Source organism: Rhinatrema bivittatum, chromosome 8 (genome assembly GCF_901001135.1).
Source record: "Rhinatrema bivittatum chromosome 8, aRhiBiv1.1, whole genome shotgun sequence".
NCBI classification, from domain to species: Eukaryota; Metazoa; Chordata; class Amphibia; order Gymnophiona; family Rhinatrematidae; genus Rhinatrema; species Rhinatrema bivittatum.
The window spans coordinates 103,749,754-103,773,535 of record NC_042622.1 but is presented as its reverse complement, the minus strand read 5'-3'; the positions used below and the strand labels follow the sequence as shown (position 1 = coordinate 103,773,535).

Below are 23,782 nucleotides of genomic sequence, written 5' to 3'. Positions count from 1 at the left end.
TGATTGACCCTCGTTCTTCTCCGAGGGGTATTGTTGAGGAGCTAGGGTCTTTCAGTAGTGTATCTGGATTTAAAGTAAATTTCGAAAAGTCGGAGTTACTTAATATTAACCTGAGCAATGATGAGGTTGCTGCTATTAAACAGAATTTCCCTTTTCGATGAACCTCTCACTCTCTCAAGTACTTGGGTGTCCACATTAGTCCTCACACGAAAGACTTATTTTCCTTAAATTATCTACCTCTGCTACAAGCTATGGAGTCAGACATTTATTTATCTGTTTGTTTTATATACCTTCGTTTGGGGGGACCATCACAACAGTTCACAATATTACAAAAAGTCAATTCAAACAATAAATATATAATGAACAAATAAGAGCATTTAGAAACATAAATAGCAGCAATAATAGTGAAACATAAAATAAGATAGTAAATAAATACAAATACAATAAAAATACATCATAAAAGAAATAAGATAAGATAAAAGTGCGTGGTACAAAACTGGCTGCGGTATTATGTGGGATCCTGATATGCCTTCAAAAATAACCAGGTCTTTACTTCCTTTCTAAAAGAATTTAAGTTGGATTGTAACCGCAGTTCAACTGGGAGAGAGTTCCATATTTTAGGGGCTGCCAATGAAACTGGAGACATGAGGAAGTGGCAAAGGGACACCTACTCATGGCTAGGCCATGTAGCCATTGTTAGCCATTATTAAAATGAATATACTGCCTTTCTTTCTTTCACCACCCTCCCCATTTTCCTCTCCACTGCAATCTTGAGATCCTGGCAAAAGAAGACTTTTTTACTTCATTTGATGAAAACACCCTCCATGAGTGGCCAGGCTAACTCTTTTCCAACCTAAATCCAGGGGAGGACTAGGAGTTCCTAATATATTGTGGTACTTTGCTGCTTCCCAACTCCGCCCATTGATTGATATACATAGGGAGATTTCTATTCCACAGTGGGTTCCTTTTGAGTAAGCATTGGTGGGGGCCATGCCTCTTTCTGCCCTTCCTTGGCAACCGAAATCATCTTGGCACCCACTTAATTGCTCTCCCTTTGCTTTACATAATGCCATGAGAATGTGGGCTCTATGGAAACAAAATCTGGTAGGCACTAGCACATATTTTTTTTCTCACTCATCTTTTCCATAACACTACTTTCCTACTGGGGCTGCAGTCCTCGACCTTTAAAGATTGGTTACCTTCTGGTGTTTCACATATCGACCACTGTTTATCTCAAGGCTCTCTTCTTCGATTTCCCGAGTTTTGGGATAAGTATAATATACCGGCTGGACATTTTTTTGGCTTATGTGCAACGCAGACATTTTTTGTACACCATAATGTGTAATGGCACATTGAGCCGGAATAAGTCCTTGTATGAACATTTCTGTGATCAAGCTGATCATATGCGAGGGCATATTAAAGCCTGGGAAGTAGATGTGGAAGTCCCTCTTAAGTGATGACACTTGGAATTGGTTTACACTTACGCAAGAAAATGTTCTGTCTCTGCCTCTCTATAGTAAAATTGCTATAAACTGTTATATCACTGGTATGTAACACCTGAAAAGTTACATCGAATGTATGCCTCTGTATCTGATTTATGTTGGAAGACTTGTGGACAGACCAGTACATTTTTCCATTTATGGTGGCAATGTGGGATGGTTGTTTCCTTTTGGGATCATCTTTTTCAGTGGTTAACTCAGTCTGTGGGATTACTGGTGACCAGAGACCCGCGTTATGCCTTACGAAGTATCCCTGTACCTTGTACTGACAAATATACACAACGCCTGTGCCAACAGATTTTTATAGCAGCTGGCTTTACACAGAAGACAACTTTAGGCACCATCGGTCTTGAAGGTTATCCACCATCTGTACACGTGTTATAGTTTAGCACATCTCACCGCTATCCATAATAATCGTCTTTCTGCTTTCCAGGTGATCTGGGAGCCACTGAGTTCCAAGCACAAAAATTCTTTAATCTCTTGAGATCCATGCTCCATTAACAGATACTTTGTTTTATATCTTTTCACAATGATGTCCTTTTAAGTTAGCAATGGTAATGCTCTTCTCCTATACTACTGCCCTGGTTTCTTGGTATATTTAGTTTTCTTGCTGCATACTGTAATACTGTATACCTTTTCTGGAGAGTCTGGAGAACAATTGTGCATACCATGTTTAGTTCCTACACTATTTCTGCATTTTTGTGTTTTGTGTTCTGTGAAGGACATATGACGGAAAACAATGGGAAGTTGTTTACATTTTACGTTTATTATACCTGTTGATTTCTAATAAAAATGTTAATTACAAAAAAAAAACACTTTTGAATACTAGTGAAGTCTGACCTCAGTCTGACTGATGCTAGTGAATGATCTGGAGCAGGGAGCTTTAGAAATGATATAGCTGGCCTCCGTAATCATTGAATATTTTAGCTACTGATAGAGGCTTTCCAATCCAATCGTGGCCTCAAGCCTAATGCAGTGGCTCTCTGAAAACAAGGATGGTAGCATCATAGTGCAGGCCAGAAATTACCTCCAAATTATGGGCATTCAAAGAAAGCTAAACAAATAGCACAATGAAATAAAGCTCCCAGACTTAAGCTTTTCATGTCAACTTAAGTGCTGTTAACTGTGGGTAGGAGGAGATCAAAACCATCTGTTTTATAGGCTTTGCTTCCGTTAAACAGAAGAAAAGAGAACAGAGTTTCCCTGACAACATCTCCATACAAAAACATGTACCGGAGTCAGTCGAAAGATGGTTATCTCCCAGTGCTTTGCTCTGTTTTCTGTTCCTTTCACAGGTTCTGCTGATTCAGTCAATGATTAATCACAGTCTAAAATATTTTCAGTTGTACCTATCCAAGAGTTCAAAAGCACCAAGCGGAATAAATCTTTAACTAAAATTGCTAGAATAGCATCCATATTCAGCACTCTTTACTAGTAACCTCGTAGATGATGGCAGAAAATAAATGTGTAATTTTATATCTGTTTGTTTGTTCCCATATTATGAATGTTTTTAATGATGTAAACTGCCTTGGGCTAAAATATAGAGTGCAGATTAGAATTCCTAATAAATAAAGAGATCAATTGACCCATCCAGTCTGTCCACTTATTCCTGTTCACATTACCAAGGTTGTATCTTAACTGCCAGCCCTAGAAGCTTGACTACTTGTAGGACATTGCTTCTTATCCAAGTCAGTTTCTGTTACCTTTAAGGTTGCTTTTTCAACAATGCTGTCAATGTCAAACCTATCAGAGATCTAAGGGTCTTTATTTATAATTATCTCAAAATGGTTTCTCCTTTCACTGGAGATTGTACTATCTGGGCTAACAGCATCAATAGTTGTTAAAAAAAAAAACATCAATGGTTCTCACTTTAAATTTCAATAAAATTCAAGCTATATAGCAATCAATCAGATTCTAAATACTCTCTAGAGAAAGCAGATCTTTGATTAAATCTAGTTCTAGTCTTTTGATTCAGAATATCTTTATTTAAATAAAATATTTGACATTGGTTGTTGAAACATAAGAACCAGGAAAGAAGTGGCCATTAAAGTACCACTGCTGTGTCACAGGGCAGTGAGCTGGAGACAAGGAGCACCCCTGCAGAAGCGGCACAGGCAGGACTGTAAGTAGTCTTCTGTCTAACTGGCCCCTTCCCCTGTAGATTGAGCTCTTGGGTTCTGGAAGCTGGTAGGACTTGCCTTCTAGAGAACATCATGGTTGTTGCTGGATTCAGACACAGGCTGGGGGCTGGAGGCTGGACTGGTACTGAGGGCAGACAGGAGCTGGATATAAGCAGGACTGGAAGCAAGGCTAGTTCTGAGGGCAGGCAGGAGCTGGATATAGACAGAGCTCGAAAACAATACTGGCTGGGACCTGGAACTAGATATCAGCAGGGCTGGAGACACGGCTAGAGTTGAGGACTAGGCCTGGCCAGAGGCAAGGGCAAGGCCAAGGCCAGGGAAAGCATACAAGTGACTGAACTGGGCAGGACAAGACTAAACAAGAACTGGACAAGGCAACAAGAAACAGGAAAGACCAAAACAGGGCACAAGGCACGCTAGGTGAATCTAGCGGGCCCAGAGGCCAAAAAGTAGAGTAGGAAAGCCCAAGAGAGCATTGAGCATGATAGGTGGGCCTGAAAGGCTGCAGAACAAAGCAGGTAGGCCTGGAATGCCCCCAGGTAAAGTAGAAGGCCAAGGTTGGCCACAAGGCAAGGCAGAAGGCTGGAGTAGGCCGCAAGACAAGATAAAATAGCAAGAAAGAGGTAGCCAGGTCGAGGAACCAAGACGACTCAATGAAGAAGCACTGAGGGAATGGACAGGCTGGGTTAAGTAGGACTGGAACAGAGGTGTCATGTGATCAGCGAGGAGGTAACTTGCGCATCTTGAGCAAGGCTACTGAGGACTCCTGGTGGAGGGGAGTCTGCGCAGCAGGCAGAACTGTAACATGCTGCTTGCTTACTCCAAATTACTGAGAGGACATGGCATTTAAAATAGAATTCTATCTTACTTGAAAATTTTCTTTCTTTAAGTCCTGCTAAGCCAGTCAATACTTTAGGGATTTCCCTTCTCCACTGCTGACAGAGACAGAGAACACACCTTCCTTTACTCCCTTGTGACCTCATGTTCACTATAAGGAAAGGGTGGCTCTAGGCAGTTGCCATAAACTTTCTATCAAAGCTAAAAAGAAACAACTACCCAAATTTAATTGAGCACAATGAAAGGGAGATGACCACAGAGAGGAGATCTCCTGATTATCTCTCCAGTCAGTTACATCTTACTCACACCTTTGTTTTTTTTGTATGTCATATCTAGCTTTCTTTCTTTATCTTATCATATATATAGCTGACCTTTTTTTTATAATATGCTATCTCCTTTGACATTTTTTTTTTTTAATTTTGAAAAGGAAGGGATGGAGTCTGGAGATCTATCTTCCCCACAGGATAGGTAATGGACAGAAGATAAGGGAGATGGCTTATGACTCCTCCCTTTGCTGGAACCTGGCATCATCGACTTCCTGGGTGGGAAATGGACTAGTCTAGGAGTACACAAGGAAAGAAAATTATCAGGTAAAAATATAATTTTTCCTTCCTTATCCTCTTGTTAGACCAGTCAATACTGTAGGGAAGTATCAAAGCTGCTATTCCCTGGAGTGGGAGGAAGCAAGTGCTGCCCTAAGGCTGCTGCTTGCCCTGAACTGACTTGGCCAGTACATCCAGTCTAGAAAGCTTGGCAAACTAATGCCAGAAAGATTAGGTGGCTGCCATACAGACCTCTTTAAGGACCACCTTTGCTACCTTTTCCCATGATGCCACCTATGCTCTGGTGGAATACCCCCAGAGGCCTGGTGGTACCGGCTTTCCTTTAAGGATGTATCCCAGGCAACCTCTTCCTTAACCCATCTGGCTAATGCAGGTTTAGAGGCTACTTTTCCCTTGAAAGAGCCTCCATGTGGTATGAACAGTCTATCCATTCTTTTCAGAATGGGTACATGACTTTAGATACCTCAGTAACCCACGCCTGATATTCAGAAGGTGTGGCTCCTGGTTCCTCTTACACTTCTTGCCCCTAAAGGCTAAAGTGATGCAACCTGAGTTAGGTGGAACGGGAATAATATTTTAGGAAAAAAAGGAAGGGACTGGGGTGGGGCATTGAGAAGACCTGCTGCTGCTGCTGCTGTCCCGATGCTGATTACAAGTAAGTTTGGTGCTGATTAGAGGAGGGCCCGTGGAGGAGGGAGACTGCCATCTTGTCATCACTAGTCATCAGGCCTTTAAATTCCAGCCTGCTGCAGCTCCAACTGGAGGTGTTCAGAAGACCTGCTGCTGATTCCAAGTGCAGTGATGATTGGAGAAGGGTCCATGGAGGAGGGAGTCTGCCACAGTATCATCACTAGGTGTTGGGCCTTTACATTTTAGCCTGCTGTGGCACACAGCCTCTAGAGCACAGCCAAAGCCATGTTCTAAAAGGGTGCACCCATAGTCAGGATTTTGCTGGGCTCCTGATTATGAGTAAGTAGAGGAAAGGGAAGTCTACGGATCCTTCATTTGTTTCCACACCGGTAAGAGGTCCCTTGAACTTGATGTTACAGTGACCAAGTGTTTCTAGTATTAGTGCTGTCAATTGAGAAGCACTGGAAGTTTCCCTCAGCTCTGTCTCCAGATCCCCCCCCTCCCCTCCCAGTCTTCAACCACGGTCTGAAATGCATGGGATCGGATCTTCCAGCGTGATGGAATCATCTGACATGAGATCTAATGTGGATAGATTAGGTGTGTTTCTCCCATCAGGTGTAGATGGAGATGTGGCCATTAGACCATCACGAACTAACCCCTTAGCTTCTTTGATGCATGCTGTGGTACCTTCCCCTCCACATCCAGCTGTGGGGGTGGGTATTGAATCTTCTTTTCCTGGGGCTATATGACAAGATCCTTCTGGTAACATTAATAGGATCTTGGTACCTGTTGTTGTATCTCTACCCAATTTGGGAAGATTTGAATCTGGCGAATTGTCTGAGCCATATAAAATCATTCTTAGAAACATATGGAGAGTTGTGACATGTACTGACACATCTTTAGCTCAAACAATTATCCAACTATTTTTTCCTCGGGTGCAGCATTTAAAATATCAGCATTGTAATTGAGATTGAAGGAGAATGGAACTCAGGTAACCTCGATATCTAATACTGTCTCTTCATTACAACTGACTGCTGTGTCTAACAAGGATAATTTATCTTTATATCATAAGTGTGAATTATTGAAAAATATGATCAGTGCTAGGAATCTCCAGTTGATAAAAACTTTCCTAAGACAAGGTTGCTCTCATCCAAGGAGTTATTCAAAAAGTACTGTATGTGACTGGATTATTACAGTTGTCACAGGAAAAGGAGATTAGTTTGGAATGAAAAGGAATCAGGGACGCTGCTAGCTGTTTTGCTGCCCTGAGCAAATTATTAACTTAGAAGTTACCGTTCCTCTCGTTCTCTCTCCTATCTATTGTTGGGGTCCTTTTCCGACCCCCAGTTACTCTTAGTTCTCCACTTCACCCCCCCCCCCCCCCCCCTGTTATTTGTAATTTCCACCTTTTGTTATCATGTAAACCGATATGATGTGTATTTTAATGTCGGTATAGAAAAATTGTTAAATAAATAAATAAATATTATTGTGCTTCCACCACCCCCACCCTCACCACCACCATCAGATTCAACTGGAGACCTTCAAGAGCTTTTTTAATTTTTCCAGTACTAATTCTGAGAGCCTTGATCCCACTTATAGGGGACTGTTGTGGCAGGATTAAAATAAGGCTAAGAGATTCCTGTTGGGTGAATCTGGGACTGTGGTTCCCTGTGCCAGTACTGAGCAAGCTTTCATTGGGAGGGAGAAGGACAGGGTTGTCCAGTGGGATGCCCCCATTGAAAACTACAGTAATTTACTCTCAAAATATACTTAAAAGCACAGAGGCTGATAGTAAAAATAAGCTGAGTTACTAAATGTAGGTCCCTAAATTAAATGCTTAAGTTGGGACCTGAAGTTCAGCTGAAAATAGTCTTATGTTTTCAGATGAAAATTCACCTAAATTGAGGGCTGCTATTCATTTGCTTTGACTTAGACTCCTAAGTTAGATGCATAGAGCTAAAAATCAGAGCTAAGCTCCTAACTTTTCTTTCCCTGCCCTAACTCCTCCTCTGTAGCCATCCACTCTTTAAACTACTAAATCTTGGATCCTAATGAAACTAGGACCTTAAAGTTAGAAAGTTTGGCCTAGTTAATTTTTAAAAAGGGCCAATTAGGAGCCTAAGTCTGAAACATAGGCGCCTAAACCCTTTCAAAACTGGCCTCACAAACTTTAACACAAAATATTTCAGATCCAATACAAAAATCTCAGAGATACCAGGTATGTTCTGCATACAAAAGAATTAATTATTCACCAGAAAAGTCAAATTAGACAAAAAGAAATCTGCTGTTCCAAACAAGTAAATTCAGTGTGGGAGATCCTTGTCCATTTTGACCTAAGTCCCATAATCTTTCACACTGATGAGTTATTAATAATCTCTATCAGATAAACTAGTTCCCACTGAAACTCCCCTGCCCCCTTACAACTCATAATACAACAAAAGTATTCAAATTTTGGTATCATCTCAGAAACTGCAACATAAGCTCCCATCACTTCCAGGTACTCTGTGAAGTACAAAATCCTGTTTAAAAAAAAAACACCCTGCACATACACAGAAAATCTGCCATACCAAAACAAAACCCTCCCTAGGAAAAGGCAGCACAGCAAAAGTACACTGGGCCTACAACAATACACCTCCCACTGGGAAAACAGAGCAAGTTGGACTATGACAGTCTCTTACACAGAAATTACACACAGCAGAATATCGCACGTGCAGAACATGGACAGAACCTCAGCAAATACAGAATAAGTGAGCACAAATATGAAATGTTCAGACAAAATATGAAAGATATGACATACACATTGCCAAAACTGACATATTTCAATCACTAAAGTGAAAATTAAAAATTTTTCTACCTTTGTTGTCTGGACATTTTAGTTTTTTAATTAATTATGTTGGTCCTGTCTCCTGTTTTCTGCTTTTCTCTTGTCTGCCTTCTGTTTTTCTGTCCAATTTCTGTCTCTTCACTTTCCTCTTGTCTTCTTCATTCCTCTCCATCATTTGACAATGATCTTTCCCCCTGCTCTGCATCTCTCTCACACCCCTATTACTACCATTTGCTGTTATTCACTTGTAAAATATACTCAATATGAGACATCACTGCGCCGTGAAACCACTAAAACTAGATGACATAATTTCCATGACATACCCCTTCGGTATTAATGTACATAGTATGACTGTTCATATATTCTCCCGTTATAACCCCTTCCACAGTTACAAATGTAATCCGTTTGTCTGTTCTTGTAAACCTCTGTTTTCACTTGTATTTCGGAGTGTAGGCCTGCGCCACCTCCCACAGTTATTAATGAAAACCGTTGATCTTTCATGTAAACTGTTATACCTGTAAACCGGAGTGAAGGCCATCGCTAAACTTCGGTATTTAAAAACATACAAATAAATAACATAAATAAAATATGTAACTGTTTGATTGAGATCCTGCATGTATAAGTGAGAGAAAGCATGTGTATGTATGATTAAGAACCTGCGTGTATAAGAGAGAGAGCCTATATAGGTAAGAGAGAGCATGTGCGCATGTGAATGAGAGCCTGTGTGTAAGTGAAAGAGAGAGTATGTATGTAAGTGTGTGACTGAAAGTCTGTGAGAGTGTGTGAGAAAGAGAGACAGCATGTGTGTAAGTGTGATTAAGGGCCTGTGTAAGTTAGACAGAAAAACCATGTGTATATGTGAATGATTGAGCGCCTATGTAAGTGAGAGAGAGAGAGCGAGAGCGAGAGAGCATGCTTGTGTGTGACTGAGAGGAGAAAGATGCGAGCAACCTCACACCACCCTCCTCCTGCTAATTCAAAACAATCTCAGGGCACTTGGATATCACACATTCCCAAGTATGGAGAGCAAAGCATTTTTTATTCTTATTATTTTTAATTATTTGGTCTGTGTCTGCTATTTTGAAATATTTTATTGGTGTCTGGAAATTTGAGTTTTTAATTATTGGATATTTCATTCATCAGCTATTTTGAAATAATCTTTTCTTTTTATTAGTGTGGTTTTACTGCTGTTGATTTTATATTTCTTGATTTGTTTTAACAGGACTGGTGAAGCTTCTCTTTTTCCTTTGTTACACTGCATACAGTCTCTCTGGCTTGTTGCAGTTTCCAGGTCAGTTTTTTCTGCATGTTTCTAGTTATGCTTTATGGTCTCTTTATTCTTTGTTAGGTGAGGGTCTGCACATGTGACTGAGGTGAGGTTTTCTGCTGGCATGTAGTTTGTGTAGGGCTCTATAGCAGCCTGGGTTGTTCCGTTTTCCCAACAGGAGGTGTTGTTTTAAGGTCTGGTGTAATATTTTCAGTGTTGCCTTTTCTTAGGTAAGGTGTTTTTTTTTATTTTTTTAATTTATGCATTTTCCAATATAATATCAGCGGCATTCGACACAGTCAATCATGATGTCCTCCTTAACATCCTCAGGAGCATCGGGATCACTGGCAATGCCCTTTCCTGGATACGATCGTATCTCCAGGATCGCCTTTTCACAGTATTAGTTGATAACAATGAATCTGACCCCATCAGTCTTCCCCAAGGTGTGCCCCAAGGTTCTTCACTCTCCTCCACCCTCTTTAATATATACATGCTCCCCCTTACCACCCTCCTCACTAACCTCCACATCAAGCATTTTATTTATGCGGACGATGTGCAACTTATTTTCCCATTCTCTGACTCTCTCCTTACTGCCCTTCGCAACTGGGAATCCTGTCTCTCAGCCATCAACAAATTACTAAATGACATGCAACTAGCGCTAAACCCCAGCAAGACTGAACTTTTAATTATATCTAACAGGCCACCGCTCCCAGACATCCCACCTGCATACTCTTCCACAACTTTCCCATCACACGTTCGCAACCTTGGTGTTTTCATTGATAACCATCTTACATTCAAACCTTTCATTAAATCTATCATTAAGGAATGCTTCTTTAAGCTCCAAACCATAAAAAAACTCAAACCACTGCTACACTTTTCTGATTTCCGCACTGTACTACAGTCTATCATTTTATCTAAGGTAGACTATTGTAATGCACTTTTTCTAGGCATCCCCGCTACCCATATCAAACCCCTACAACTACTACAAAACGCTGCCGCCAGGATACTATCAAACACGAAAAAAAGAGATCACATCACCCCTACACTTATCGAACTTCATTGGCTCCCTATACACTCTCGAATTCTCTATAAAGCCTGTTCCATCATCCACAAAAGTCTGTTGAACTCTAACCTGAATTGGATTAACCCCCCACTCCTTCCCCGCACCTCGAATAGACCCACACGTACTGCCCTCCAAGGAACCCTACGTGCACAACCTATCAAATCTTTCAAATTATCGTCCACTATAAACAGAGCTTTCTCCCTAGCCGGCCCCTCTATATGGAACTCCCTGCCTCCTGATATACGCCTGGAATCATACACACCCACTTTCAAAAAAAAACTGAAAACATGGCTCTTCCAGCAAGCTTACCACACATCACCTCCCATTACATAAATCCTTACTGATTAAATAAGTGATTCTCCTAGAATCTGATACGCGACTTATGATTTATTTCTCGGATTACGTTGTATGCCTATCGATTTTGTACTTTGACTCGGCTATTTATGTACTTATCTTTTGTATATAGTTTTGATGATATGTATATAGTGATTTTGCTGTTCTCAATTTTATGTAAGGGCCCTGCCCAAAAGTTAACCTGTTTGCAATGTTATATGTAAGGGTTCTGCCCAATGGTTCCTGTTTAACTGTAAACCGATACGATGTGTGAACGGCTATCGGTATAAAAAAGACATTAAATAAATAAATAAAATAAATAAATATCAAGCATTTCCACTTGAAAGGCAATAATTACAACATTAACCAAAAAAGCAAAAGAGATAAAAAAAAATCACAAGAATGTAGTACCACATATCTAACAAGCCCACAATAAATGATACAAGATATACACTATCCATGAAGAAATCATATTATAATTAGAAGTATTAGCAATAGTGGGTCATTAACCAGAAGCCGGAGAGGAACTAAACTGAACTCAGCTTTATTGGAAAGAAAAGTTATTAATTGAGACGGGTGAAAAAAACAGATAAGAAGCACCTTGGTGTTAATCAAACATTTGAAAGGAAACTTTAGCACAAATAATGAACCTAATTCAAGCACTTTGGGCTTCAATAACAAAAACTGACGTCTTCTCCTATGGGTTTGTCTTGAAAGGTTAGGAAATATTTGAACTTTATGGTTCAGAAAAAGCTCAGTTCGATATACAAAATATTTTTTGAATATTCATTCCCTATCAGAGTCAAGGAGAAACATAACAATCAAAGTTGCAGGTGTAGCCAAATTTTCATCTGACTGTTCCAAAACTGCCAAGATGTCCATCTTAGGTGACTCAGTAGGTAATAAGACATGCATGATACTATTCTCCATTGGAGTCTTCTTTAGTTAGGAAATGTAATAAATCTTGGAAATTATTGGTAGCACTGCTTCTGGAATTTTTAATATTTCTAATAAATACCTCCTCCAAATATCTTTGGGTGCGGTAAAAGGAGCTTTCAGAAAATTAATACATTGTAGATTTTTTGTGCGTATTTGATTCTCAATATTCTCCAACTTAAGCTGGAGTAATTGATTTTCCTTGATTAGCACTTACTGAGTTTCAGTAGAACTCTCAAGAGTAGTTTTAAAAGATTCCCACAACACTTTATGTTCACCAACTTCTCTCTCTACAGATAATTAGCCGATTATCTAAATCTTTAACTGTGTTTGAGATAAGAATCACTTGTACTGAAATGTTTGAGTTCAAAACATGTATTGCATCCCAAATCGACTCCAGACTGAATGATTGGGGTCATACCAACTCTCGGGCCAATACAGTAAAGTGCGGCCTTGGTTACCCGGTTTTTAACCCGCTTTGGACGCACGTTTTGGACGCGTAAGGCGTACCCACGATTCAGTATCGGCTTTTACGCGTCCTTACCGCTTGCCGAAAAGGACGCATATCCCTTTCCGCCCGCCGCATGTATATGACATGTTAATGATTGGATTAGCTATTCTCTCCGATACAGTAACGTGTGCCCAGACTATCGCCCTGTTAACCAGCTTATTTACCGCGTCTTTAACCTGAATATTTACCACCTACCCTGTCCCTGGAGTTAGTGTGGTGTTCAGTCAGCTTTGTACCGGACGGCACCATGGACAACATGTATATACTGGCTCTGGCGCTATTTTTCATTCAGTTGAGAAGCAGAATGAGAAATGCTCGATTGAGAAACGCTCGGCAGATTGGCAAGGCGAACAGGGGAGCCAGCAGCAAGGGGAACCCATCCGACTGGAGAACCCAGCAGCAAGACCAGAGAAGGTATGTGTTCTGTTTTGGTTCAGCTGTACCATCCATCTCTGAGGCTCCGGACATGGACGCCTCTACGGACACCAGAGAGCTAGGCGTCCGCTAGGCATCCTGAGGTTCCGGGGTCCAACAGAACAGGAGAACATAGAATACAAGAGAAAATCTACAGAACAGAAGAGGAGCACCTGGAATACAAAGGGAAAATCAAACCAATAGAATAGGAGAACATAGAATACAAGAGAAAATCTACAGAACAGAAGAGGATAACATGGAATACAAAAGAAAAACTCAACCAAGACAGAAGAGGAGCACATGGAATACTATGGTAAAATGGACCAGACAGGCAGAAGCACAGACCCCCATACAGGCAGCTGGGCATTTCAGTCATGGACGTCCGGAAAGAGACAGGAATGTCCATGAATGGAAGCCGCGACCTGGACCTTCATGCCTGTATCTGGGCGTCCATGATCGGAGGCCCAGCCAGACGTCCAAGGTCGCAGCTTGGATGTCCGGCCGGGCGCTCAAGGCAGCAGGGCCTACAGGCGGGAAGGTCCATGAACGGATGCCGCGACCTCGGACGTCCAAGATCGTGGCGTCTGTTCATGGACCTTCCCGTCTGTATCCGGGCGTCCATGATCGGAGGCACCGCTACCTTGAGCGCCCGGCCGGACGTCCAAGGTCGCAGCTTGGATGTCCAGCCAGGCACTCAAGGCAGCGGGGTCTGTAGAAAAGAACCATCCACTTACTTGGTGGAATGACATTTCAAATGACATTTGTAATGACAGGTACCAGCGCACCCTGGATACTCTATAGGCGCTGCATAACGCTCTATACAGTAAAATGGATTGTGAGCGCCTACCGCTTCATTGACGCGCTTTGGACGCTGCTTGGATTTGCATCTAATTTGAATACTGAATCAAGCGGTATGTGAACCAAAATATGCGCTCGGCAAACGAGCGGGCGCCCGGCACTGCCGCACTGTTTCTTACGCGTCCTTACTGTATCGGCCCGTCTATTAGCCGAAAAGGTGGTCGATCAGCTGGACTCTCAACGGCCTGCTGAAAGGCAGTTCTATCAGAAACCACTCCCGCTGCCTCGAAGCTCTGTCGTGGGGCAGAGACATCGCCCTCCAAAATCGCGGGCTCCGGCAGAGATTCACTATGGGTGCCCTTCTCTGGCATCTCTGAGTCTTGTCGTGATTTGTGGGAGCAACTCTCGGCAGGGTTGGCGGGTGGTGACCTCTCCTCCAGGGATAGAGTTGTCAACAGCTCTAGGATGGATTCAGGCCCGTCTTCCCCCGAACAATGACCAGCGAGCTACTTCCCAGAAAAACTGATCCCTGACAAACGTGGGCATCCATTGGTCCCACCGGTGGAAAGGGAGAGAGAGCTTCCAGGGCCAATCACTCCCTTGCCCTTCGCTTACGAGCTGAGTGCAACATTGCACAAAGAAAAAGCAGTACAGAAAAGAGAGTCACCCGTGTTCGCCTCGCTAAGGTGCCATCTTGCATCTCAAAGTGGTTACTGTTTGAGTGATGGAAGTTAATACTATTTTAGTATGGGACATTTACTATTTATGTAATTTCTGTTCAGAGTACTTATCTTTCCCTTGTATCATTCTTAACAATAAAAATAATTCTGGGCCTCTTTCTTTCTTTATCTGTCATGGATTGTAATGAGTAGAGTGTCACACATGTGAGTGTTGTCCGTTGGGTATGTCATGATGGGTAAAAGGTTGAGAACCACTGCTCTAGTCCTTGCACTACTGCATAGTAACAGAATGGAACCAGGGTGGCAAGAAATTTTTAAAGGGGGAGCATGACATCTCCACGATGACAGTATTTACTGGGGTTGTTTTCAGGCTCCCGCAGATCTATCTTGCCTCCATTCTTCAGTTGTGCTGGTAAGCAGAGGCTGAGCATGGACAGCTGACAGGGAATTTGAGGGGAGGGATGAGCAAGAGAGAAAGGCAATAATCTAGACTGAAATTCCTCCGTGGTACATCACTACTCCGGCTGCTTGTGCAGAGATGCAGTAGAGAAGAAGAATAAGCAGAGCTGTTATTCTTCCTTCACTGCATATGACATTGATCTGACTCTGGTATGAGACACCAGCCCTATGGATGTGCTGCCCTGTGCAAATGTATGGTTTGTACACCCTGTAGCACCTGTCCTGAAAAGAATGTTAATGATGTAGAAGGTGCTTAAATGTTCTTGCTTGACAGCTCGGACACATCAAGATTTCTTCAGAATGCTAATCATAATATTAAAACCAGAGTCATACATTGCGGAACTTTTGCCTTAGAAACAGATAAAGATCTGGTACTCTTTCTTGCAGTATTTTAAGTGTTTGAAAGAGCAATTTTGTGGTCAAAGAATTCAAATCTTCCCTGATATTTCTAGAGAGACCCAAGCAAGAAGAAACTGCTAATAAAACTGCAAGGCACAATGAATCCCTTATTAAACTTGCTAGGTAGTGTGAAGCTGTCACAATAAGTCTTTAAAAGTTTCTTAAAAGTCATGCATTCCACAAGTCACAATTCTACTGGCAGAGAGTTCCAGAAAAGGTTTTCTCTCGTACTTCAAACAAATGGATAGAGTGGATAGATGGTACACCAAGGAGACCTCTCTGTTGGGATCGCACACTGTGTGTGAGATTATAGATATATGTAGCATTCGGTTAATCAAAGGGAGAGAGTCAACTAGTCATCTTCTGCACCAGCAAAGCGATTTTAAATTGCATTCTTTGTTCTATCCATAACCAATCAAGCTCTTTCAGAACTGGAAAAATAACCCAGATTCTAAACAGGCAGCCAAATTCTGTAGGACTTGAAGGGCACACAAAATATTTTTTGGAAGTCCAAATAAAAGCATATTACAGTAATCAAAGGTTGGTAATATTAAGGCCGGCACAACTGACCTAAATTCATAGGCAATCAACAATGATTTTAAAGGCTTCAAGAAGCATAATTTGAAATAACTAGATCTTATATAAGCCTTAAGTTGAGCAGACATCTGTAAATTCATCTCCAATTTTATGAAAAGGTTGTTGACAGAAGATAATTTTGCTCTGCTTATTTGCATATTATGGCAGCCTTGATTGCTAGCATCTAACTGCTACCACCTGTAGCGTTGTCTAATAGGCCTCTGACCATTGTTTCTTTTTATTAAAAGACAGGAAGAAAACTAGTGGTTGACTAATAGCTCTTAACTCTAACCTGTTTCTTGACCATGTCTCTTCCCTCCTTCCCCATTACTCCTGAGCCATCTAACTCTGGCAGTAAGCTCCACAGCTTTGTGTTGGGATCCATGGTTATAGCAGTCCATGAGGGAAGTTCCAAATCTACTCCCTTCAACAAATTGGCGGAATCTAGCCAGCACGCCAGACTGACTTTCACCATTGAGTGGAAGGGAAGATGAAGCTCATAGTTCCTTAAGTCCAAATGGGTGCAAGTGGGCTTTGGCCCAAGGGACCAGGTCTACAATGGCCATCATTAGTTCTGAAGGATTTAGGTAATCCCTATACTTTGGGAGCCATCTTGGAAGATATGTGAATGGGAGATCAATTTTCACATCCTCTTTAGTGTAGGGTATATGTCTCTTGTATAGAAGAGAGCTTCTAGAGCATAGAAGGCTTGAATAGGCAGCAGCTTCTCTCTTGTAGTTTTCCATCCAATCCTGGCTTTGGTTTGGACTTGTGATGGGCCTGAGCCTGAGCCTAGGCCTAGGCCAAGGCTTGGGCCTCAGCAACTGGAACCCAGCATAAGGCCTGGACCATGGCGTCAAACCTGGGCCGAGGTCTTCGGCTTAGGCAATCGGGATCGACCCTTAGCCTAGGCCCAGGACTGGGCTTCTGCGATTGGGACCCAGCCTCTGCCAGGCATCGGCAACCAGGATCTGGCTTTGGTGTTGGGTCATAGGCCACTGGCCCGGGCCTCAGTGACTGGGACCTGACATCGTCTGGACCCCAGCATCAGGCCCAGGCCTTGGTGACTGGGAAGAGGCCTCAATATTGGGCCCAGGTCCATCCTGAGCTCCGGAGTTGAACCTAGGCCTGGGCCTTGTTGACCAGGATCCAACCTCAGATCAGGACCCAATATTGGGTCTAGGCCCAGGTCTCAGCAGCCAGGGCCTGTCTTCAGTGACTGAGATCCAGCCATGGTATCAGGCCTGGACCTAGGTCTTTATTTTCTTTTACACTGAAATAAATGGGGATTTCCCCCATTGACCTCAATGTAAAAATTAAAAAAGAAAACATGAATGGAATGAAAAAACAAAATATTTTATTTTGTTCCAAAACTAATGAAATGAATTGAAGCACCTACGAAAGGAACCAACAAACTGAAACAATCCAGGAGCACTTTTTAATTCAGTGAGAAGTGCCAGCACAGTATTGCTGAAATGTATACTTGATCTCTGATGAAAAATAAAGCTTCCAGTGCTAAGAAAACCTGGTTTAGGGAGCATAGCTATGCTGGAGGGTAATGCTTAATGCTCTCATTTGCATAAGATTTCCTTACCAGGGCACAAAGCAGGACACAGTTTTAGATGCACTTTTTGTACACATAAAACTGCTTGCTGCACCAGCGCACACAACCATGGGTAATACTGTGCATTCTGCTGAACTCTACCTTATTAAATCAGCCTGCTTATTTGCTTGAGGAAAAAAGGGCTATTCTGGAGTTGCAGAGAAGCCAGCAAGATGGAAAAGGAGTAAGTACCCATCCCCCTACTGTTTGAAGTTTCAACTCTGCAGAAAGTAATTCCACTTGCATTAGGACTGCATTTGCAAAAACTTGTGTAAACATACATACAGCAATCTGAACTGAATTCATCTACAGAACCAAAGAACTGAGCTCAAAGCATTTTAGGATTGTAAATTTAAATGATCCAGTGCTAGTAGAGTGCTCCACATTACATTTTATGAAAATAGTTGTGTTAATTCATGCATATACATACTAGTGTACTTTTTCTTATCTGTTTGCTTCAGTAAAAATTCATCTGTTTCAATTACTTTACTGTGTTGAATTATTTTTTGTCCTTCATCAAATCATTCCCCTCTACTCTCCCGTGTAAAAAGTCTGTTTAGAAAAGACAGTGATAAATCAAGGCAGCGAAGTTTGCTGGGAAGTATATTGAATGAGAAAGGGGGGTGTCGGTGAGGACTCCAAAGATTAAAAAAAAAATATGCACACAACCATGGGTAATATCTCTCAACTTCTCTTCTAATTAAACCCTGAGGGTTTCATAACTGTGCTGTGCAGGAGATTGCCCACTGGAAGGGTGCTGCGGTTGGAGATGTCAAAAAGGAAAACATCTTCCCTACCCCAACTCCCCAGGATCTCTGCATGTAACAGGACTGTAAAGTTCCACTAAGCAAGGAGTAAAAACTATAGAAGAGAGACAGGATTAGATGTGCTGTGCCTGAAGAACTACGAGAAACATCAGTGCTCAGCGACGGTTCCTCCCCCGCCCAGTTAAAATGTGCATTCAACACAGGCTGAATGCACATTTTAACTCCCGACACATTAGCATAACGTTCGCTTACTACATCGGGGATTTAAAAAATAAAGCAGCCTGTGCATTCGCTCAGCTTTCTACATCTGCCTTCCTCGTTCTTTTATTTAGAGCTTCGTTAGCTCTGGAAACGACTTCCATTGCAGTCCTTATGCTTGTCTGCTACGCAACTAACTCAAGACACATACAAGTTAAACTGTTTTATATTGAAATCTAATACTATGCATTTCATATTTTTCTTACAAAGAGCAATGCAAGATAATATCAATAAAGAAATGATTTAAAGTTTCAAATTACAGTTTAACAATAGATTCATGTTACTTTAATAACATAGCGAAACTCTTTACCACTGAAACCTTGTCACAATAAATGCACTTATGTCACTTATTGAACAAGTACCACCAACTCTTAATCTAAAGTACAACACATAGATAAACTCACTTTTTTTCAAACAAATAAGATTACGGTCTTACCTTTTATTTAGAGCTTGGTTTCCTCTGGAAATAACTTCCACTGCAGTCTCTTTGCTTGTCTGCCATGCAACTAACTCACAAGCAGACAAGAGACCCCTAGTGATGATTTGCAAGATTTGAGGAAGTCTTAAAGGGACCCTGCTTTTATTAATATGTCTGGGTGTGGAATTCGCAGTAAAGATTACATATTCACCTGAAAGATTAAAAGCTTTGAAACAGACCGAAATTGCATGTTGTCTTTCTAGGATCAGTTCTGAATCCAACTCCAACAAACAAATACCAAAGGAAATCTCCTTCTCACAGTTTTATGTATTTGAATGACCTGAGTTGGAATTTGAAGAAGCAAGCTGTTGCAGATTTTATTAGCATTAAAGAGCCATTCTAGATCCCTCAGTACCACATATTAAATCAGAGAGCACATGCACCAGCATGCAGCGATACTTTCCAAGGACAATCTGATTATACCGGCTGTACAAAAGGGGAGGTCAGAAACAAAAGAAATGTTTGGCTATTTAGAAACATAGATATATAATGGTAGAAAAAGACCATATGACTCATCTAGTCTGCCCATCCGTCTAATTTATCTAGCCCTTATAATTCCCATCACGCCCTCAGAGATCCACTGCATTTATTCCTGCTTTCTTGAATTCAGATACTGTTTTTGCCTTCACCAGTTCTACTGGGAGGCCATTCCATGCATCCACTACCCTCTCTGTAAAGAAATATTTCCTAAGATTACTCCTTGAGTCTACCTCCTTTCACGCTCATCCCATGACCCTTTGTTCTAGAGCAGGGGTCAGGAACCTTTTTGGCTGAGAGAGCCATAAACGCCACATATTTTAAAATGTAATTCCATGAGAGCCATACAATATGTTTAAAACTAAATACAAGTAAATGTGTGCATTTTATGTAAGATCACACTTTTAAAGTACAATAAGTCTCTGAAAATATTACACCAGGCCTAAAGACACCAATACATCTCCTATTAGGAAAACGGACCAAGTCAGGCTGCTATAGAGTCCTACACAGAAACTACACGCCAGCAGAAAACCTCACCTGAATCACGTGCTGTCCCTCACCTAACATAGAATAAAGAGACCAAAACGCATAACAAGAAGCATGCAGACAAAAACTGAATTGGAAACTGCAACAAGCCAGAGTCTCTGTATGCAGTGTAACAAAGGAAAAAAGAAACATCACACATCCTTATAAAACAAATCAAGAAATATAAAATCATCAGCAGTAAAACTGTACTAACAAAAAGAACATATTTCGAAACAGCTGATGAGTGGAATATCCAATAATTAAAAACTCATATAAAACATTTCCAGATACCAACAAAATATTTCAAAATAGCAGACACAAAGATCCAGTAATGAAAAATAATAAGGATACAAAAATTTTTTGCTCTGCATACCTGGGAACGTTTGATATCCAGGTGTCCTGAGATTGTTCTGAATTAGCAGGAGGTGGGGTGGTTTGCTTGGAACTTTCTCCTCTCTCAGTCACATACCAGCACTCTCTCTCACACTGGCTCTCAATGACACACCTATACACACATGCTCTCAGTCACTCACATATACAAATGTTTTTTCTCTCTCACTTATATAGGCTCTTAATTACACATTTACACACATGCTGTCTATCTTTTCACGCTTAAACACACACAGGCTTTCAATTACATAAATACATGCTGTCTTTTTCTCTCACACACAGACTCTCATTCACATGCTTACAAACACGTCCTCTCTTTCTCTCATTTACACACAGGCTCTCAATCACATACTCACATGCTCCCTCACCTAAATCAGCTCTCAATCACACACAGACACACATGGTCTCTCTCTCTCATTTAAACACAGGCTCTCAATCACATACTCACATGCTCCCTCACCTAAATCAGCTCTCAATCACACAGACACACATGGTCTCTCTCTCTCATTTAAACACAGGCTCTCAATCACATACTCACATGCTCCATCACCTAAACCAGCTGTCAATCAGACACAGACACACATGATCTCTCTCTTACTTATACACACAGGCTCTTAATCATACATACACATGATCTCTCTCACACACAAAGGATCTCAATCATACACACATACTCTTTCAAACAAACAGGTTTTCAATTACAAACTTACACATACAGGTTCCCAATGGTAAACTTACATTCATGCTCTCTCTCTCACAGGCAGGATCTCAATCACAGACATACTCTCTTTCACATATACAGGCTCTCAATCATTCACATACATGCAATCTCTCACTCACACACACAGGATCTCAAACACACATGCTTGCTCGCTCATTCACTCTCTCTCTCCCCCCCCCCCCCCCCCGGGAACTCGCGGCAGCAGCAGCCACCTCCCAACGCTAACCTCCTTCATTTTCAGCCCTCGCGGAGGCGAAGGCGGAGTCCCATCGGCCGCGGTTGAAGATTTTCATTTTCCTCCGAGCCGCGCTGCAGTCTTCTTCCCGTCGGACACTAGCGTGCCTGCGCGGGTCTTCCCGCGCAGGCACCCGATGCTCTCCACTTCCTCTTCCGGGCCGCGGGAAGAAGAGAGCACCGGCGTGCTCTCTTCTTCCCGCGGCCCGGAAGAGGAAGTGGAGAGCATCGGGTGCCTGAGCGGGAAGACCCGCGCAGGCACTCGATGACTCCAGCGCTGGCACCCGGCTGACACCCGATGACTCCCGCGCAGGCACCCGGATGACTCCAGTCGGCGTGCTCTCTTCTCCTCCCCCCCGCGGCCCGGAAGAGGAAGTGGTGAGCACCCGATGCTCTCCACTTCCTCTTCCGGGCCGCAGGGGGGGGGGGAGGAGAAGAGAGCACGCCGGTGCCGCTGACTCCAGCTGTCCTGCCGCGTTCCGCCCGGGCTGACAGCATTTTAAGCCCGGGCGGCGGAGGACCGGGGAGCAGCTGGGTCAGCGGGGAACCGCGAAGTATGGCGACACTTGTCTGCGAGCCAGATGCAGCCCTCAAAAGAGCCATATCTGGCTCGCGAGCCATGGGTTCCCGACCCCTGTTCTAGAGCCTCCTGTGCATGAAAATCTTCACGATATTTAAATATCTCTGTCATATCTCCCCTATCTTGCCGTTCCTCTAGGAGGTACATGCCACTCCGCTAGAATCTGTCCTGTTTGATCAGCCATACCAGTAAAAGGTGCTGCCAGGCGAGACTAACAGCAAACAGTGACATTATTGAAATGCACAAATTCTAATTTTTGTTTTGACCTGGCAGATTCCTTCTGTTCCTTTGGATTTGCAGCTTAATCGGACCCAGGAATGGGCTCCAGCACCATGACACTTCATAGGCAATTACCAGGGGATGTTTTTTATCCTATTTTATATCCCCTCCCAACTCACTTAGACCAGTCATCACCACGACAGTCCTTGGGCAGGCCACTGGATGTTATTGTTGCTCAATGACTGGTACTCCCTCCCCCAGGGGCAGTGAATGCTGCCTCTCAGGCACCCTCTACTCTGATTGGCTGGTGGAAGAAAAAGACCCAAGTCGGGAACTGATCCCAGGTGCTCCGTATTTACATCACCACAGAGCCACCATGCCAAGCCCCAAATTTAAAGTTGTTTGCATTGGAGGCAAATGCACCATTATGCACTCAACAGGTTTTATTGGCAAGTTTAAAAAAATGGAGAGCACATTTCTCTCTGAAACTTGTGTGGAATAATACAGGTGTTTTCAATTAAATAGAAAGAAATTTGTCAGGCTGTACCATTTCTCATTTGCTTTTGCTCTTTTATTGATCTCTTCCTCTGACCCCCAAGCCCACAGAGAGCAGGGTAAAATTAGGAGCAGGAGTCTCCAAATGCAGTCTTCAAGAATTGCAACCTAATCAGGTTTTCAGGATTTCTGTCATGAATATGCAGGAGATCTATTTGCATGCAGTGCCTTCACTATATACAAATTAGAATTGAATTTTGAATGTATTAGAACATAAGAAATTGCCATGATGGGTCAGACCAAGGGTCCATCAAGCCCAGCATCCTGTTTCCAACAGAGGCCAAACCAGGCCACAAGAACCTGGCAATTACCCAAACACTAAGAAGATCCCATGCTACTGATGCAATTAATAGCAGTGGCTATTCCCTAAGTAAACTTGATTAATAGCCGTTAATGGACTTCTCCTCCAAGAACTTATCCAGACATTTTTTGAACCCAGTTACACTAACTGCACTAACCACATCCTCTGGCAACAAATTCCAGAGCTTTATTGTGCGTTGAATGAAAAATAATTTTCTCCGATTAGTCTTAAATGTGCTACTTGCTAACTTCATGGAATGCCCCCTAGTCCTTCTATTATTCGAAAGTGTAAATAACCAAGTCATATCTACTCATTCAAGACCTCTCATGATTTTAAAGACCTCTATCATATCCCCCCTCAGCCGTCTCTTCTCCAAGCTGAACAGCCCCAACCTCTTCAGCCTTTCCTCATAGGGGAGCTGTTCCATCCCCTTTATCATTTTGGTTGCCCGTCTCTGTATCTTCTCCATCGCAACTATATCTTTTTTGAGATGCGGCAAACAGAATTGTACACAGTATTCAAGGTGCGGTCTCACCATGTAGAGGCATTATGACATTTTCCATTTTATTAACCATTCCCTTCCTAATAATTCGTTGAAGGAACCTTTATCAACCAACATTGACTCTCACCCTCCGACCTCTTCCCTAACTCATCCCCCCCCCCCCCTGCCCGTCCCAGTCCCCGCCCTGCCACCACCCCACCCCCCCTGCTTACCTCTCCATGTTCCCTCCATGTTCTCCATCT

General features: G+C 42.4%; 1 protein-coding gene across 7 annotated transcripts in view; it reads right to left on the bottom strand.

Annotated features, from left to right (window-relative positions):
- Positions 1 to 19,094, bottom strand: part of LOC115096830 — a 219,963-nt gene extending 200,869 nt beyond the window's left edge. For 4 of the 7 annotated variants that reach the window (XR_003858151.1, XM_029611997.1, XM_029611990.1 and 1 more), the window contains exon 1: positions 18,995 to 19,094. The gene's annotated coding sequence lies outside the window, so the exon portion shown is untranslated. The remainder of the gene's footprint in view (positions 1 to 18,994) is intronic. The other 3 variants (XM_029611992.1, XM_029611991.1, XM_029611993.1) reach the window with 2 other exon arrangements.
- Positions 19,095 to 23,782: the final 4,688 nt, after the last annotated feature.